Below are 21024 nucleotides of genomic sequence, written 5' to 3'. Positions count from 1 at the left end.
CATCTTCATGTACCTCGCAAGTTTTTATTAAAAAATCGAGGTGATGATAGACGACAATATACAGAAGAAAAGAGAGAGTAGCTCACTGTAGTGATACTTATCCTTTACTTATCCTAAATTATAGGATTTGTGACTCTCTCTATTGTAGAAAAGGAGAGATACAGTTTCACATGGAGAATTCTTGTCTTCTACTAATTTACAATATATATAGTTTATTTGCGTTACTCGTATTCTCATTTATTTGAAAATTGCATTAAAGTATTTTCAATAAAATCTTGCCTAAAATTTTGAATTAAAAAAACGAAAAAAAAATCCGGGATTTCTCAGAGAGAAATCTCGGATTTAAATCTCAATTTTTTCACAAGATTTCAGTAAACTTCTTCGAATCGAATGGTTCGCGGAGAAATCCTGCTTGGCCGCATCGGTTTAGCAGCAGTCTCGGCGAGCCCTTCTGGGCCTCGAGAAAGTATCGGAGTTGAGAAAAAAAGGAGAGGCCAACGGGTGGATGAAGAGCACCGGCCGCAGGGGGTGGAACACGGTGTGGTAATAGCATAAATCCGTGAACTGTGTGTAGTCGGTTCCCGATGGTCTCGAGGAGGGGGAAGGGACAGGCAGGCCGGAGGCAGGCCGAGCGTTGGAAGAAACGACAGTCGCCACTCGACGCCTGCACCGAACGGAAGGTAGCTCTGTGAGAGCATTCGGCTTTTTCGGAACTCCGCTTTGCATATTCCGCGTGGAAAAAGTCCTTCCCGCCGAGAAAACGAGTCTCGGGGCGAGCTTCGACCGCGGGTAATTCACGTTGATTGCGAACTCGCGCTCTGTATTAAAAAAAAAAAAAAAAACAAAGAAAGATAAAAATTTCACTGCTCCGAAGAGATTTCTTCTTTTCTTCTTTTTTTTTATTTCTTTTTTTTATACGAAACGCAAGAACGATCGCGGTAAAGAAACGATGAAACGTCGCGGGATCGTCTTGGACCCAGTGTGAACGTCCGTAGGAGGGGAAAGTCCGCGAGGCATCGATCGAGGGATCGATCGATCGTGTGAGCGGGCCGAGCGGAAGCGCCTTTTCCGGTCGGCGGGAATTTCGGCGGAGCGATCGAGACGCGCTTCGACGTAGAGGAAGATCGAAGAGAGATCGACTTCTCGAGGCGCTCTCGCTGGACCACTCAGTGTCGCCGTGTTTCGCCCGGTCGCTCGTAGCGATTCCGCAAATGCGATTCCGAAAGCGGCGCGACTCGTGAAAGTGCGCTGGCGGCGGTGTTCGGCCTGTCAGCCGGACAGGTGCGAGAGTAATTGACACGAGGACGAAGTGGAGACAGTAGGGGGAAAGAAGAAAAGGCATTTGGAGGGAGCGAATAAAGCGATCGAGCGCGAGCGGACTTGTTGTTCTCGAGAAAATCGATCGAGGACGTTGATGCGAAATAAAGTCAAGAGAAGGTGGGCAGAAATACTTGGAGATACATTCAAATAAACATTTTAGTAAACAAGTGTCGGAAGAATCGGATGGAACGCGATAGCACGATAGTTTATTATTGAAAGAGATAAAGCTGTGACATTTAACGGACGATAGAGAGACGGATGTAGGAGGGAGAGAGAGAGAGAGAGAGAGAAAGTGACGTTACTCCGATCATACTAAGAGTGACCGAGAGGAAGAGAGAAAGCAGACGACGGGTGGGCCCGAAACAGGTCTCCACGTGACACGGACAAAAGTTCGCCGGCTGAAGGAAGAGGACGAGATCGGTGCGATCTCAGTAACGGAAGCGTTGTGCGCGAGTGTGACACATTCGGTTGCATCCTCTTCGCTTCATAGAGTTTTTCTTTTTTCTTTTTCCTCGGCTATTCCGTGAGAAAGTGCAGGCCTGACGTTTCACCGCGAGGGGAAAGAGCACGCGGATTACTCCGGGATCAGAGAAGAGAGAAATTTTGCGACGCGACGAGAGAGAAGAGGAGGAGGAGGAGGAGGAGGAAGACCACACGAACGCACGCGAGGAGACGCGATAAATTGATATTGCTTTATCGGATATCAGCGAGAACCGAGAGAGGGGAGACAACGGATCTGCGCTTCCCCGGGCGAATCCGCAAGCGTGGTAAGTGCGTTGTTTCGTTTATGTGTACATATATGTATACACAGATGTAAACACGCGGCGGAAACACGCCGCCGGCGCTCCGACGGAAATCGATCGTCCTCGGCGATTGGTCCCCGCGGATATCGCGAACGTCACGTATCTTACGCAGGGACTGTAAATTGAGGTAGCCGGTGGTTTGGGTTTTCCCCGGGACGGGGATCGCGAATATAACGAGAAAAAAATGTATTTCCACATGGATTGGATTCAGAGTTATCCCGTACGTTCCGAAATTCTGCGCGATTCCGAAAAAAAAAGACCCGGTAATAATAATCAAACCTATATACAGGATAGTTATCAAACTTTTAATAGTTACTAAATTTACTTTTTGTGAAATTATTTTAAAACCGATACCAATGTTGCTTTTCCACAATATTATCTTATTCTTCTAATTATTAGACGGAAAGAACGGTTTTACTAAAGTGTTAAAAATTTATAGTTAAATACAGATTTTTGAATATTTTGTTGGACCATCAAAATGACTTTTTTAAATACTTAAGGATGTACTTTTTAATAGAATAAAAAAATAAAGATTTTTCTACATTGTATTTGAAAATAATAAAAAGTTTAGCGATTTAGAATTTGGGCAGAAAATTATTTCAATAAAAAGGAGAGACATGCTCTCTTTTAAAAAAGAATTAAAATAAAATGAGAAAATTGGATACTTGTAATACATCCATAATCATTGATGACAATATTGCAAAAATTTTAACATTCCAGCAACTAGTTTAAACGTTCTACATAATTATTTCAATGGTCTAAACAAAATTATTTTTAAATTTGTATCTAGCTAAATTTTTAGATTCAAAACCGTTCTTTCTGTGTACTGAATAATTGTTTACTCTTTTTATAGTCAATAATATTTACTAACTATTGGACCAATAGTTAGTATCCATTATCAAATGGAAATTAAAGATAACTTCTTTCTAGTGTGCAATAAAAATACAGAATAATAATTTACACATTTCAAAACTTTTCAGGATGTCGAAGTTCTTGAAAAATTCTATTCAATATTACTCTCATCAATATTAATCTTACAATTTATGTAGAATAATTTTGCAATATTCGTAACACTTTTAGTAATCTCATTCATCAAAGTTTGTCGCAAACTTCACCACACGTTATATGCATTTAAATTTCAAATTTCACCATCATCGCGAAATCGTGCTGTATTTCATGTCGATACCTTCGGATTTTTGTTAGAAAGTTTTTTGCTTCTCTCGTATTCGAATTTTTTACGCCTAATAGAATATCGCGACAGATCGATATCGGCGTCGATCTCTGGACAATGTTACACAGACTGATCATATACGTCCGATTAATTAACCCGCGGCGTGTTACGGGCTGCCTCGGTTTGTTTGCTTGTAAACAAATGATGTGGAATCAGGCTAAAAGCGCGATTGTTGATACGTCGACCGCTCTTTGCGTAATTACTTACCTTTGCGATTGTCGCTCATTAATACGAGGTACGCTGCGTATAGCGCAGTGCGTGGACGAAGTGCCGTGTAATTAAATCCCCTTGTATCCAAGAACAATTATGCTCGTTAACGGAGCGCACTTCGCGGTTCTCAATTAGTTTCTCGAATATAATTCCGATATGAAGCGCAGATTTAACTCTTTAACTGCGAAAATAACTTCACTTGCTTCTCGGTAGTCTAGGTGAACAAAAACTATTTGGGTTTCGCGGAGAGTATCGTATAATTTGTAATGTGTTGACGTTTTTTAATATACAGTCTGGGCCATAAGTATAATTATTATTATATAATAAGTATTTTATTATTATAAAGTACTTCTACAAATTGACCTAAACTTTTTATATTTAAAGAAAAGTAAATTAAGAAAAGTTTTATTGAAAAATGATATTTATTTTTATAACAATTTTAATATCTTGTTAGTTCTTTTGGCTTTCGTTATCGTCTTTTCTAATAAAATATAATAAATTGAAGTTTTACAATTTACACTGATGGCCAAGACTACATCTTATTTGAAAATTATATTTTATTTCGATTAAACTTAGTACATTTAACAAATTGCGATTCTTCCAATTTTTTACGTTGATATCTTAATTCTAACGTAACGTATTGCATAGACATTGATTTAATCGTCATTAACATTGTCGGCCATTTGTCAAGTCACAGTTTCATAAAACTACTTTACACACATTATTGTGCAACGAAAATTATTCCATTTACCATACTCGTTATTCGTCATTGAACGCGAGAACGGTCAATTGCTTTTATATCTTTATTCACGTCGAATATGTCATGTAATAAAATTCGGAACGCACTTTAACAGGATTGTAAAGAGATGTCAAAGATTGCTTAACAAGCAAGAAGAATTTATTCGAAATGGCTGAGCATTGTAATTAGCTATCATAAATAACGATGGCTTTCAAGTAACGACTCTTAGCAACGACCTGTTCATGGAATTTCAGAAAAGAACATATTTAGATAAAACCTTTGACAAGTTTTAGAGATATTGTCTGATATATGAGGAGCAGACTTTTAAAATGTGTTTGATCCAAAATTTACAATTTTCAGAAAACGAGAAAGAAAGCATATAAGAAAAGTAAGAAAACTACGTGCTTTACAGAAAATAACAATATATCAATCAGTAGGATGTGAAATGTTAAACAAAATTGTTAAACAATTGCTAAAAATATTAAACAAATGTATTTTGCTTTTTTCTAGTTAAAAGACATAATGCACTTCGAAATGTCTATGAATTGTTTCAGCACATAAATTAACGGTGAAAAAAATGCTTTCTGAATATCTCAGAATAGCTTATAATATGAATCTTTCAACACTAAACATTGTGCCCTCTTAAACTCAAAAAATGAAATTGTGGACAAAAGCATTTTGAAAGTCTGCTTCTCATATATTTAGACTTAACTTCACTGAAACAAAGCCTTACAAAAATAACATTTTACGAAGCCGAACAATATTACAAAGGCCTAGAAATTCTAAGTTTCTTTGTTAGTTTAATCAGAACATTTTTCTCGGTGTTTATATATAGATATTTAGACTTTCTTTAGCTTCACATAATTTACAAATTATTTGTCATAAACGCTTTCACTCGACCCTTATATTAGTTTTTTCACTTTCTGTAATCTCTGCCTAACAGTATCTGTTTACCTTTCACTAGAACTTTTGAAAGTTATTGTTCATCGCTCGTATATTACTCGTATAATACTTTAGGGATGAGTCTTCCTCATAAAAGATATTGAACGGAGAAGCGATAATAAATTCCTGAGAACATGACATCAGCGGGCAGATAATTCTATAAAATATTAGGAATTTGATGTCCTTAACCGTTAGAACAGAAACGATTAGATACAATTAATAATCAAATTAACGAGCAATAACATAAAAATATTTCCTATTTTAATGTCACATTTAAAACGCGTTTCCGATCTTTAGAGAGTGTCGGATGGTCAATTTCTGTTTATAATAGGATAAAAGAAAAACGGTGTGACTTTGAATAATTAAAGTTGTAAAGTTTTAAATATGCACGAAGATAACAAAATGTATAAAAATACCAACAGAGAGTATCGATCAGTGAAAACATTTATTTTTGATGAAAAGAAATTTTTAAGTAAATTTTTAATTTTTTCAATTTCATTATTATGAAAAACGACATGCCGGCTTGTCTATTAATTTAATTAATTAAAGTGAATCGAAATATTCTCTTGGATTGAAATATGAGTAGTCTATGTTCTTGTATCGGATTACGATCGTGTAAATTCCAGTTCCGACTGGCGAGGTCACCGATACCCGGTTAACGGAGGTCAGGATCCGCGTCTAGATCGAACAGTGAAGAAGCTAATCTAGATCAAAGTAGATTGCCGTCACATGGCGATGTCAACCTCCCAAGACGGTTCTTTGAAGTTTCAGTAGCGTACGTTTTATTTATCAGTGATAAATTATCATGCTAATTAGCATTAATAGTAATAGTCGGTAATTAATTGTCAATATTTTTTAATAACTACAAATTTCTATTTCTTATTATTATTAATGCTTGATTATCATTTACTTACAACAAATATATGAAAGCATTAAAAAATATTTTTTTTAATAACTTTGTGTAATAATCAAGTGGAAAACGCGTAATAATCTGATTACTTGATGACTTACTGTTTATAACGTATACGATAACACGATATAATTATTGTAACTTTTTCATTTTAACGTCATTACAAGATTTGTTTCGCGCACCTTATATAATCGCTATAATTTTCATTAAATTTCGACGCTGTAGAAATGTTAAAGAGCAGCATTTTTCTTTCGCAGGTGCACGCTTTGCAATAATATTATGAGCACTGTTCATGATCGTTGATCCTGTTTTATAACATCGGGACGATTCTTTATTGGCATATCTCTCGATTGCGTGTAACACGAAAAATAAAAGCGTGGATAACATCGCGCTGATCGCCGTACACGTACAAGTCGTGCATCGTCGCGTCATTACTAGTTAACATACTGTTTGCAGTAATTAACTAGTATACCGGCGAATAATTACCTCATCTATCGCGCGATTCGATCTTTCAGATGAGTATCACGAGGCACGCGACATCGCAATGCAATTATCCCTGAACTCGGCAAAGTTAAGGAGCTTAAAGTATATCATATCGAAATCGTAATACAGAGAGGGTGATAGAATAAACGAATAAAAAGTAATACGATCGATTTTTAACTCAAGTCTACATCTCATCATAGAAGGCGATCCTAATTCGAGAACCTAATACATATTAATGATTTTATTCTTTTATTTCAAAATACAACTGATACAACCAAAAAAAATGTAATTTTTTAATTATTATTATAAAAGAGTTAGATAAAGATTATTCTGTCAATCATCAAAAATAAAATAACTTAACTTCTTATTAAAAAAAGTCTACCAAAAAACACTTGTGTCGTTCTTAAGGTTTTTGCAAAGAATAATTAATAATACTTTTTACAAAAGTAACACATTTGAGTCGTGTCGTTTTTGGAAATAAAAAGGAGAGTGAAGAGTCTCTTTTTCAATTCTACAAAGAACATTTAGAGTTAAGACAGGTTTAGTGATCGAAGTTTAAAGAAGACATTGTTTTATTTTGAATTTAGTTATTTTAGCTGATCAAGATAAATATAGTAAACGGTTGATGATATTTTAAATTATGTCATTTTTAATGAATTCTTTCGGATTTGTTATGATTTTCTAGAATATCAAAATCTTCACAATTCAAAAAGGGTGCTTTTTTTAAGAGTTGTGAAATAAAAATAACATTTGATTACGTTTCTAAGAGTATATTCTTTTCGCCGATATTATTTGATTAGTCAATATAATTTTCTGTTAAATTAAAAAATAGTTTTTCTCCTTTTCTGAAAAACTAATTTTTTTAATTGTGATTTTTGAAGTAAGGAAACGATATGAAGTTCTTAAAATGTTTAATATAAGATTATTTGCTCGCGTAATAAATCTTAAAACTGGTATAATTGTATATTTTATAGCACAACGATCGCCTAACACTTTCTACGAAAAGCCACTCGCAAAATCGGACTCAATGTCGCTTAATCCGCAGATTCATCTCACGTTTTCGGACTTAGCGACGAAAGTATACGTGCCGTCAATTCGGGTCGGCGTGACACTCTTCTCTCGGTGCTTTCCAATGAGTCAATAGATCGGTGTTAATGCGAAGAAATGTTCGTCCGGTCCAGATACAGAAATCCCGATATTAGGCTTTTTCTTGGTAGACTTTAATGGCTCAAATTCTTATATTTAATAAGTGATCCTCTAAATTTTTTGGAGTGGAATCTCAGTCTAACTAAAGAGTGAAAAATCTGTCACTCTTGAAAAAGCAGAATTTTCAATCTTCAAGAATGAGATTTCATTCTTTAGAGTAAGATTTCACTTCAAAGAATTTAAAATGGATCAGTTATGCCCAATTTCTTCAATTCCAAATAAGTTACGGATAACCTTATCCAGGAGATATCTCTGTTGTATTCTGGGAGATATCTCTTAGATAAAGTTATTTAGAGATGAAGAAATTGGGCATAAGTTATAGAACAGAAAAAAATATCGTAGATAGACATTTTTCACAATAATACCTATATCTGGAGACACGATAATGTCTCGGTGCTAAGAAAAGCGCAGCGTTATGGTATGAGACACTGTTAAGTATACAGAAAGTTCTTGATCTTCCAAGAGGAAAGTTCTTGACCTTTCGAGAAACTAATATAATCGACCCTCGAATCGACCTAATATTATTGATATTATATAACTGAAAATAATTGCATCCATCTCTGATATTTTTTTTTACTTCATTCTCGATATTACTTCGTCATGGAGTTTGACTTTAGTCGTCTCTAGATATTTAAAGTTGACATTCACAGCTTATAGTTCCGTATTTTAAACAAGAAATATCCGAATGGTAGCGAATCTTTGTAAGAGCAATTCCACTTGGAAGTGCATACTGTTTACCCGAATATCGTTCGGGAACATTTGGATTCGGATTTACCCTCCCTCATTGTCGTTCGTATTAAAGGGAGCAGCTGCGTTTAGACGATTGCCACGGAATTTTCGTGGCGGGTCCCGAATTTCGTATGTAGGTGCGCGGATAAGAGAGACCGGGTCGATAATTGTGACAGAAATTCAATCCTTTGCAAGCTGGACCTAATGCCCGCCACTGACCGCCAATTCAATCAAGCTCCCGCCAATCGCGGCCCCCGGAACGGGATTTTAGCCGGCGCGCAGTGCCGAGGGATTTCGTTACGGTCCGCTGCCGCCAAATAAAATTCTGTGGAACGTGTACGGACCAAACGAAAATAGGTATTAACTACTCGATGGCGTACGTGATGGCTCCAAAACACTCGCCTATGTAAATCGTTCGCTAACGTCCACCGAAGCGCGACAGCAGCAGCATCCCGATTGGCGAAATGGATTAAAAATAAATTTAATCACGAAGAGGTCAGTGACACGCCACTGAATCGTATAGAAAAATAAGACGAATGTTATGATTTCGAATAAAGAATATTATATATTTGACATCTTATCTTGAAATCCCGCTGAAATCTTATAAGGTATTTATGGAATTGAAAATTTTTATTGTCTACGCTGAAAAGATATTTGACATATATGAAATATTTTAAGAATTATCACTCATAATTTTCACTATTTGAATTACTTTTTAATATCTACTTGCAATAGACATGCAAATTTATTTCAATAAGTAAATAGCAAATTTATTTTAATAAATAAAAATTCTAAGATAAATAAGTAAATATATAGATAAATAAATATTATTCCTTTTAGTCTCATCGGACGGAATCTTATGTCTAATATATTAGTAAATTGTATGCATTCCGCAAAAATTATATTTGGCATAACATTCCGCCTGATAACCAAAAACAGTCAATATTTTTTTATTCTGTGCAAATATATTATTTTTCAAATTATACGTCTATAAAATTTAGATAAAAGGTTTGAATGAAAAGTTTTGCGCGCATTGCTTCTTCTTCCATTGTTTACAGGTTTCTTAATCGAAATATATACGGAAAAAATAATTTTGCTGAAGTATTTAAAAATTTAGCTAAATAAAAATCCAAAAATAATTTTGTTGGGATCATCAAAATTTTTTGCAGCGTTGCTTATTATGTTTGAATCCAAGGATAGATGTAAATCAGTCAGTGCGAGCCAACACAGATTAGGCGTGTGTGAAATCGTATACTTTATTCTTGAGAAAAATTGACAAACGTTTCGATCCTTTCGACTGGGTCTTCCTCAGTGTAAAAATAAAATCGGTGACGTATAAATTTAATATAAAAGATGCGATGCGAAGCAATTTGAAGTATCGTTATCATATATTCATAAAATAATGCTGTCTGTCGTATCTAACAAAATACTCAAATCTAACATTTCAGATTATCTGTAATTTAATAAATTCGAATAAGTCATTAAAACATAAATCGAATCAATTGAAGAAAAAATTTACGTATAATAATATTGTTTGAATTTTTTCTATAATTATTTTGATTTATATATCTTAACTTTGTAATAATTCCACTGTTATTTTTATTAACATTGATAATGATCCAACAGGGATCGAAACGTTTGTTTTTGTTTTATTGTTTATTGCCGGCAAATTAAAGTTTTATATTTTAACTATATGACACGTTTTATTCATTTAACGGTTAAAAATTTTAATTTATAACGATTAGTCTTAGACTCGCAGCCCTTTTTCTTTCGATTTTTTTTTAAATTTATTGAGCCTTATTACTATTATAGTTTATTTTGATATAGTCCAACAAAGTTATTTTTAGATCTGTATCTACGTAAATTTTTTAATACTTCCGCGAAATCAATATTTTTGGGTACAATACTTCGAAATTGGATACAATACTTGTAAACGTTGTAAATCTGAACGTTGTAACTTCGAGACAAGACGGCTGCAGGAGACTGTCGTGCGTGGTCGATGCGTTTCCTCGTCAACGTGAGAATGTTCACGCTCTCGGAGCGAAATGCAAGAGACGATGACACGCGCGTTCATGATGTTTTCCCGCGCGGAAAGAAACGTCCAGCAACGAGCCAGGAAGTGGCGAGAATGGCTCGACGTTGCGGTACATCGTCGCGTGTATGCGAGAACACGATGTTATGTTATGCGAGGAGATGATGTTAACATCGTTACAACGATGTTCGTCGACCGATTTAAGCGCTGAATCGACTACCTCAGCGACCAATGTTTTCGAAAAATGAAATTCTTTGCACTTGCAACACTGCGTAACGCAATTGCGTTGTACACAGCGCGATATGTACGCACAATTTTTACTTTTCATTTAAATTTTATATAATTGTGTGTGAACGAATGTAATAACTGATGCGTGTTATATTTTCATGTTAACATTAAATATCATTATACGTTATATTGTGGAGGTATATTTTATTTAATTCATAAATAACAGGCTTTTTGTTTACTCGCATTTAGTTCGTAAATCTCTCCGGAAATTAAGATACTTATGAAAAATCATAATTTGTTGTTTACAAACGTATTGCGCTTGGGGAAATAGCTGTATATGCATTGATACGATTAAAGAGACTAATACCGATAAAATCGAAACGCTAGCTCACAATGCATAACATTTGCGCGTGGTTTATATAGCGATTTATATCATTACGCGGAATACAATTCGAGGAGGCTATTCAACAAGAATTTGTTTTGTATGCTTGGAAAGGGCTACGAAGGAAGCCCCCCCATCCATTGTAGCCACTTTGTGGGCGCAATTATGGCACCTCCGCTAATTCCTACACCGTGTCGACGGATCGTTACACGGCGTGCTGGTTTTCTGGTAGCCGGAAATAATGCCAGTATTACGGAAATTGTTAATATCCTCAGTTTAGAAAACTTCATTTGTTTAAGGCAAAATTTTGTAGACTTTATCAGAAATCGTATATGGTTCAAAGTCAACGTCTTTTTGCATACAACAAAATCTGATTGCATAAATTGGAAATCTGATAGAATCAACCAGATACAAATCAGATATTTATAATTAAAACCATATATTATAATACGTATTTTTCGAAAAAATTATCAAAAAATTTTCTATATACAATAAGAAGTAAACAAGTTTTTAAAAAATAATTAAGACAAAATGAAAAAAATTTTCATTTAAACTATAAAATTGTTAAATATAAATATTGATCTTATGGAACTGTTTCATATGTATATAACATTCATTTTATATGGAAAATATAAACTTTCAATTTCAGTCACTTTAGCAGAGAGAAACTAAACTGGATATATCTTTAGATCTACCAAACGTTCTAGTTGAGATAACTAGAAATTCCGAGGGGGTAACCACTTAATGTAATCGTGGGACATAATCCTCGAAATCATTATAAAATTTATATGAAATTTCTATGTATAATCCGATAATTACATATGCAACCACGATGAATCATTGTATAATATTAAATAAATTCGTATATTTTACCAAATGACTTGATATGTAGTGAAAAAAATTATTTTTAATCAGATGAAATCGTATGATGTCATGTAATCTGTGGGACAATATTTTAGTTAGTGATTACCCCCTCGAGAAATTCAACCCTAATAACCAGAAATCTGGTTCATATCAGAATGTATTTTGTTTGTACTTCTTGTTGCTGTAACCCAACCATTTTTCTCAGTGTATGGATTGTAGTCATCGACATCTAGAATGGACCGCTGATGGCAATGGTGGGGGTAGAAAGACGATTAGAGTTAGAGAAAGAACGATCTTATTATTCCTGCCTCTCACTCTAATCGTCTTTCTACCCCCACCATTACCATCAGCGGTCCATTCTAGATGTCGATGATTGTACTCAATACTGTTAAACTAAGATTAAAGCGAGATGAATGGATCTAACCTAAATAATTATTTGCATAATTCGATGTAAAAGAGAGATAGTCTAACGACGCAAAATTTCGTTTCTTCGTGAGAATCGGCAATTATTCTAACGCGACCGACAGGAAGTATCGCTACCATCTCGCTTTCGTGCTTTCATCCCACGCCACGTTTGCGAGCAGTTTCAGGTTCAAGGCTCTCACCACACTACCGTTTTGTGTAGCAACTAACGCGTGGGCAGTGTCTCGATTTTTGCCGGCGAATTTGGCTCACGGCTGACCCCATTCAGGAATCGTCCGGATCCCCGCGGTTCGCCAGCAAACTCGTCGATCGGGAGAAAGGAGCGTCGCCGTTTGGTGTTGAGGTTGGAAGGTTAATACAGTAGACGATTAATTACGGACGGAGGAAGAGAATGGCGTTACATAACGCCAGGATGTCCGCTTGTTCCGTGCGTGCTTCATAAGGAATTCAACGCGTGCACCTATCGTCTTCCTATCATCTTGGAACAGGTTCGAATTGTATACAAAGCGCGGAGACATAACAAAAGGCCTATTTTATATCGCTACTTGTAACACTTTCCGATATTCGAATATGTATCGAGTTTCTTTAATGAAAATCGAAATACGATTGTAGAGATGACCAAGATCAGTAACTGATAGGGTCGACTGTTACCAACGCCGATTAACTTAATCGACGATTAACTCAATCAGCAGTATAGTCAACAGCAAGATGCTGTATATCCCCAGATAGCAACATGTCTGTTTTGTTGCTGGCATGTTGCTTGCTAAGTATGCATTGCTAAGTATACGTTGCTATCAGAATTGCAGCAACTCATTTGTTGGCAACTTAATGCCTTCACGATACGATAACATTGAATAGCAATTTGCCAGCAATTTGCCGACAACTTTGGAATCGTCATCATCAAAATTCGTACTATTGCCATCATGTTGCCATAATAATATGCAGCATCATACAATGCCGTCATATTGCCGACAATGATAACATTGACGCAGCTATCTTGCTGTTAAACTATTGGCAAAACATATACACGTTGTTGTCTGCATGTTGCTACAATGTCGGTATATTCGAAATCGTTGAAGACAAATCTACGGCAAATTGCCAGCATCATAAGCAATCATAGATTTGTGCGATTTTGCTGAGACATGCTTTGCTCTCTTCTCTCTCTCTCTCTCTCTCTCTCTCTCTCTCTCTCTCTCTCTCTCTCTCTCTCTCTCTCTCTCTATCTATCTATCTATCTATCTATCTATCTGAGTCGTTCTTAATCTCATCTCTTCGTGATATATTTCTATCTCAGCGTTTAAATGTGATAAAAGTAATGAAAATCTCCTATCTCTAATAGTAATTCTGCTGATTGAGTTAATCGTCGATTAAGTTAATCGGCGTTGGTAACAGTCGTCGTAAGACATTTAGTTTATGTTAATTAAAAAGCAATTAATTAATTTTGAGGAACCAATATGACACACACACACACAACTTGTATAAAAAAATATACTAACAATAAGTATATTTTAAGAATAATCCAAATTTATAAACATGATATTTGAAAGAAAATTTTTTTCAATTTATTTAAAGAAAATTGAATTGTTTTTTGACAAAGAGATTTATAAATGAATGGATCCACGATAGACCAATTAAAAGACCAATTAATTTCAAGGACAAAGTGACATTAAAACTTACATTAAAAGAATGACATAACTTATATAAAAAAGAATATGAATATATATATATTTTAATAATCCAAATCTGTAGAGAACGTAAAGAAAATTGAATCGTTAGATATTTTTGACAAAGAGATTTATAATTGAGTAGGTCTACAATAGACTCATTATCCGGAAGGTTAAAAAGCTATTATGACAGGTCTTTCGTATTGTATTATCTATTCTCACCAGTTAAAGGAAAAAAGTAATAAATGTAAGATTAAAGCAATAAAAATCAACGATGATTATTTTAAATGGCGGGATTCTAATGAGATAAAAAAAAATGTCAATTATTTATGTAAATTCAAGCAAGAGCAGTTGTTACTGTTGCATATAAATCTGACTTTTTTCCTTTTCATTAATTAGATCTGAGTCTAATTTGAATAAATGCAATGAATCGCTTCAATGTAATTACAAAGAATATCGACATCACGTGCGAATTTCCTTCTGTTGAAAGGTGTATCTCTTTCGTTACCTCACGGAGGAAATAATCAATGAAGTCGGCAGCGCAGGAAAGCGTCTTCCTTTTCATTGACCGACAGCACCCGGGAGGTTCGCTATTAAAGTAATCATAAGACTTGGCGCGGGCAATTACGCGACCGGGTATTTAAACGGCGAGGAGTACCTGTCGTGAGCGTTGAATTATGACTCAGCCCGGAGGTAGCTCCGGTCGAACCTTCTTTTGGAGCGGATATGTCCGCGGGACCGCGGGATTCTCGGAATTAGCTGTAAGGGATCTCGAGCGTGCCTCCGACACGGACTCACCATTGTCATGGGACACGTTCGAACGTTCAAGGGGACCTTTGCACGACGTGTGTACAAAGGACGAGCGAAGCATTACAGTCAGGTCCGTTTAATGCCGCGATGACGAAGCGACATAGCGAAAGAAGAAATCGAAGAAGGAAAACAAAATTGTCGAGAAAAAGACGGAGGGAAGTTGGAGATAGATATACTCATAAAATGTTAAGAATTTGCTCTAATCCCCCTTAGAATGAATTGATGTGAAATAAGTATCTTAGAATCGAATCTTTATTTTACATCTTTTGGTTTTCTTTTAAATATCAAAGTGAAAAGGAGTTTGGCGCAATAATTGGTGCACAAATTTCATGAACCAAATATAATTCTTAATAAATAATTATTTATTAGTTTCAAATGAAAAAGGTGGTTTATAATCAATAAAGTGAAGAAAAAGAGCATGAAATCACGACACCAGTTGTTTTCAGTGATATTTAATATATTCAAATTTTAAATTCATTAAACGTTTCGGCCATTATCTGGCCATCTTCAGTAATTTTACATTAATCCCGCATTAGTACATAATTATAATACAAATTTCGCAATCTTAATTCTATTCAAATAAAATTACAATTCTTCTCTGCATTGTTATTGAGCATCTATTTTGTAATTGATGATTATTTTTGTAGACTCATTTCAAATTGTAAGTAACGAGAATTTCCAGATTCTAATATAAATTATTTATTAAAAATTATATTTATTTAATGAAATTATAAATAAGAAACACACGCAGTGTCGACTTGCTATTATGAAAAGTAGAATAATTATTCATTAAGAATTATATTTATATATATTTAATTTTTATTAATTTTTTTCACTTTTATATTTAAATTTAATTTTGTGGGAGTCTAGATTACTTTCTTCACTTTGGTTTCTTTTAGTGTTTTGTAACAACAATGAGATAATTATACTTATTAGTTTTCTTCATTTTGGGATCCATTATATAAAGGTTATGATTACACTAAAAAAAAATTTACCAAATTTTAGTAAATATTTGCTGCAATAAAAAAAAATTAACATTGACGCTAAATATTTTTTATTAATACATTGAAAAAAAATTTACTGAATTTTAATAAATATTTGTTTCAATAGTACTAACAAAATATTTACTAAATATAAACATATATTTATTCAATTTAAGCATAACTTTTTTATTTTGAGTAAATACTTATTCACTGTAAGTACATATTTCGTTAGTACTACTGAAACAAATATTTATTAAAATTCAGCAAATTTTTTTTTCAATGTATTAATAAAAAATATTTAGCGTCAACGTTAATTTTTTCCAAGCGTGTTGGTCAAATTTACAACGAAACGATGAGTTACCACGATAAAATCCTTCTTGTCGCGATCAGGGAGTCCGGGCGAAGTTTACGGTCGGCCAAGCAAGCACCGACGTAATTCACCGGCGCGTTTACACGGACGACTTGGTCGTCCCACTCGTGCGAGTCATCCGTCACACATTTTCATTCCATATTCGATGTATCGAGGCAAAATCAATTAGACATGGCTTAATTATAGGGGCGTGCGCGCATTGCACGCGCACCATCTGGTGCAGTGATTAACGGGAGAGCTATTTTCTGTCGTTTACATCGCGGTTTCCCGCGTGTAACGGTTCCCACGGGTACGGCCGGGAGAGTTCCCGCGAAACGGATGACGTTGTCGCTCATTCGCGCGGTAGAGCGGCCGTCTTCCTTTTGTCTTCGTGCTCGACTCGACGCGGCCGGCAGGAAGCGGCCGAGTAACTTCCTTCGCGAAGTGATGATGCAGAGGTAGAAAATGCGTCTATTCAGAACTGATTCTACAAGTCCCTGCATTCGACTAGAGAGTTGCCTACTGTTAGTAAGATTACTCGCGAGAAATCCGTTAAACTGGCTGCTGTTGAAACGACAGCTCAGCAAACCAGCTGAACGCTAACTGCACACAGAGATCCTCCCTCTTTAGAAAATGAGATTAGGCTACGAGATCGAGTTTCATCAAGTTTAGCACGCGACTGTGGAAAAGCGCGCGGTCGTCGGCAACGTCAGATAAGGTAAATCTCTCAAGAAATAAACGTGCTCAGCGATTGAAAAATCAGTCATGTATTGGTAATTATTGAGATGTTTGTCAATAACAGCAAGAAAATGACAAGGTAAACAGAAGAAGTTAAATATTTTATATTTTTTATCAAAATCAGTAATAAAAATATATAATTTCATTGCAAATTATTGCAAAAGAATTATTCATTTCAAGTGTCATATTTCAAATTCTCATCTCATCTTGAGTAAGATTCTTAAGGAGGTTCTCGCGTTTGATGAGATATAAGACAAGTCTATAATATACATGTAATATAAAAGTTAATAATATCAACAATATCTATAAAAAATTTCATTGCGTTTGTCATATCATTTTCAAGATATTTGATTCTAAATTTATAGAATTTTACATTACAAGTTAAAAGTATAACCTTATTTTGTAGTTATTCTCTTTTAAATTGAGACACTTGCGCGTATAAGGCAGCAATTTAAAAATCATTATAATTATAAAGTAAATACTTAAGTTTGTTCTTGTAAAGTTTTATTTAAACTGACCGTACAGTTTACAAGAAATTTATATTCAATAAAAAAAGCTAGATGCATTTAATGGAAATTTGTATAATTGAGGAAGGCTCAACTCTGCAGCCGAAACATGTATTGTTAGCATATGCATTTTTTAACTATGTAATCACTAGACTGCGGAAGTTTATGCAAAATACTTAACTGAATGTTTTGTATAAAATGCATATTTTGCAATTTTGTAAATTTACAGATGGCAATCTCAATCTTTTTACTTCACCTTTTAATAACTCTTTAACGAACAACGATTGACTGCTAAAACTGTCCGATAGTTAATATTCAGTCAAGTATTTTGCATAAAGTTCCGCAGTCTAGTAATCACACGTAAGGATAAATTAATTTGTAATCTTCTTAATTTTGTTATTACAATAATTTTTAAGATCTACTAATAATATATTTGTTATGATATTTTAAGAAATTCGTTTTTATATTCTAACTCTCACTCGCCCTTTAAACTTAGTATTTATACTGAATCCTGTACTTTTGTTAAAAAAAGCTAGAATATATGTCAAATGGATGATGCGTGTACATCAAGTAAGCCTCTTAGAACTTTTATTTTGTCAGTTTTAAAATATTTAGTAACATATAAAATTAACAATAATTACGTATATACTCAGAAAAAAATATTGTTTTTACAACTACTAAATTAACAACTCTAATAATTTAAGTACTTGCAACTAGTTTTACAAAGTAATAAGAACTAAAGTAGTACTGAATACTCAAGTGAAATATATTTTTATTTTTGTGGTATTATACTATTTTTTTATAATATATTCGGTACTACCTTAGTTCTTATTACTTTTTAAAACTAATTGCAAGTATTGAAATTTTAGAGTTGTACCTTATAGTTGCCACAACTATTTTTTTCTCTCAGTATAATGGCGTAAGATATTAGTAATCTTTTTCTTCCATTATTTTAATCGTTTTACATATTATTATGAATAAACTGTATTGACTAGGAAGTAGCGCGAGAACTTCCTTAAAACTCAAACTTTGCAGTATTAAATGATATGTGATTACCAAATTTTTTTTTTAAAACATGTAGACCTATATGATACAAATGAAGTAGCGCTACAAACTTTGTTCCAATATGTTAGTATTTTTCGATGACACAAACTTTCGTTACTAACATTCCTTTTGTAATACTCTGGTAGAAATGTATGCAGTTTTCCTAGACACCTATTCAGCTACTATCTAATATATTACTGTATTCTCATTAATTGTGTCAATACTGAGTAGGAAACTTGATAGAGTTTTACTCTGTCGATTTCACGAGCAGTTGGCTTGCTTATTAATCAATTTAATATCCATTATTTATTGTGTTTCTATGCAGTAAATGGATTCAGATTTTATGCAACTTTTGTATGCAGTAACTGCAAACAAAGCGTTACATCCTGACTGGGATCCTGAGTAATTTTCCTTCTCAGTTACTAGACAGAAGTTGGTGTAACTGGTTTAGTAATTGCTCAAAAAATGCATGAAATTTCTACGAGGGTGTCGCTAATTATTAATCGATAATAAATAGAACTGTTCACTACTTTCTAAGTTCAGTCATTGGGATCATTTACCTTACGCACGTTATCGCTATAGCGCGTAAGTGGGCCAGGCCGGCGTGTGTGAGTCAGTGCCGAACCCACATTGAAGGTGATGATCGCGAGAGGGATGGGGCTTTCTCAGGGCCAGCGACCGCCGCTGGCGGACGAATCTCGGGCTCCGTATTGGTAACGAGATCGACGCGGTCGATCGCAAGATCACCCGCGTTCTCGTGTTACACTGGCGAGTTGTAACGGATCGTCCGCAACTGCGGCCGCGATGGCCATTCTAATCGGGTCGATTCTATTCCGCTCCAGGCTAAGCGCGCGAGACAATCAGACGCGAGAAGGCTTCGATTCACCTTTGATTATTTATGCGAGGAATAAGCCTTGAACGGTAGCTAAATGTCCCTCATCTTCTCTCCCATTTATTATCACTTTGACACGTCCTCGAATTTGCATGTAGCTCGCATTGGGCCTGTACGGGTCCAACAATGTGATTACAATCGGAGATAAGAAAATTATTTTCTTCGAGACGCGTGAGACGAAAGAAAGAAGGAGTCAAGCATTCTGTTCACGCGAAGGTGATACATAAGACACCTATGTTTATGCAATCGATATAACGCGCAGGGAACGACACGGGATGAATCGATAAGACACGAGCCGAAGTAAAAGCAAGAAGAGTTTCAGGCATCGACGGTGTTTTTTTCACGTAGTTCAAGCGCCGCGTCGAAACGAGCATAAACGTCGTCGATTCGGGGACTCGTCGCTTTTTTTTTCCAGTGTGAACGATACTTAAATCATTTTGAAACGATGCTCTCTGTGCAAGGCGGTCTGGTAGCCTTAGGCTGTCGGTCACTGACACTGTTTCACAACCCGCGCGACGAGCTTCGGTTCATGTCCTCACGTGATCTCACGGCGGAACCAAAAAGTAAGTCCGTCAATCCGAGCGGATAAATCGATGTTTCATATCGATTCCACGTGAGATCATCGCCCTTGAACTTCTCTCGAGATACCCTAGGAAATGATTCAGAAGTGAATCCCGGCTAATCGAAAAGATAATCATAAAAATTTCATAGAATAGTGTTCTATTAGGTGTTAAACTTAATTCCTGCCGTTTTTCGTCTCCAAAATTGATTTGTTTCGAAGGGAAGATGAATGAATACCTTAATCAAAGTAATTTCCTCCATTTTCTACTCTTTATTACTAATTAATAATACTTTATTAATAATACTTTGATTAAGGTATTTCCCTTCGAAACAAATCAATTTTGGAGGCGAAAAACGGCAGGAATTAAGTTTAACACCTAACATAAATTTATCAAAGTGAACTCTTTTTAATTCATAATTCTTTAATTTTATATTGAACTCTCATCAAGCTCCTCTACTTTTAATCGTTAGAAGCTGACGTGGATCTATTAGATCTACTTATGTCCTTCTGAAATTGGCAGTGAGTCTATTGAAGTGACTATTAAGATAACAAAGCTTTCTCTTTCTATGATATTCAAATGAGAATACATTTAGTAGTGTCGAGTGTCATTTAGGTGCCGAGGTATTATTTTTCGCAATAAATTTATTTACAGTTTTTCAACATATTAACATGTTTCTAATAGAATGCCTGATTGAGCATCAAATTGTTAAATTGCTTGTCAATTTAATATGTGATATTACTATAGTAGTTTATAAATTGCGTTTATAAATCCGAAAAACCAATTCGACACGCAATTCTCAAATGATTACATCAAGGATTACATATAAATTCACATAGAAATTATTTAAACATCTAAGATCCAGCTTCGACCTTATAGACTTTAAACTCTTACTTGTTGTGTGTTCACATATACGGTCTTAATAAATTACTTATTGAAAATACATCATTATATTTAAATTTAATATTAGTTTTTA

The 21024-nt window shown here is 34.9% G+C and overlaps 1 protein-coding gene across 1 annotated transcript in view; it reads left to right on the top strand.

The window, feature by feature from the left end:
* The first annotated feature begins 916 nt into the window (after nt 1-916).
* The window catches only part of LOC108770623 (uncharacterized), a 70594-nt gene continuing 50486 nt past the window's right edge, over nt 917-21024 (top strand). The window contains exon 1 of the mRNA XM_018522304.1: nt 917-2087. The gene's annotated coding sequence lies outside the window, so the exon portion shown is untranslated. The remainder of the gene's footprint in view (nt 2088-21024) is intronic.

Source organism: Trachymyrmex cornetzi, unplaced genomic scaffold (genome assembly GCF_001594075.2).
Source record: "Trachymyrmex cornetzi isolate Tcor2-1 unplaced genomic scaffold, Tcor1.1 scaffold129, whole genome shotgun sequence".
NCBI lineage: Eukaryota > Metazoa > Arthropoda > Insecta > Hymenoptera > Formicidae > Trachymyrmex > Trachymyrmex cornetzi.
This window is presented reverse-complemented; position numbering and strand designations above follow the sequence as displayed.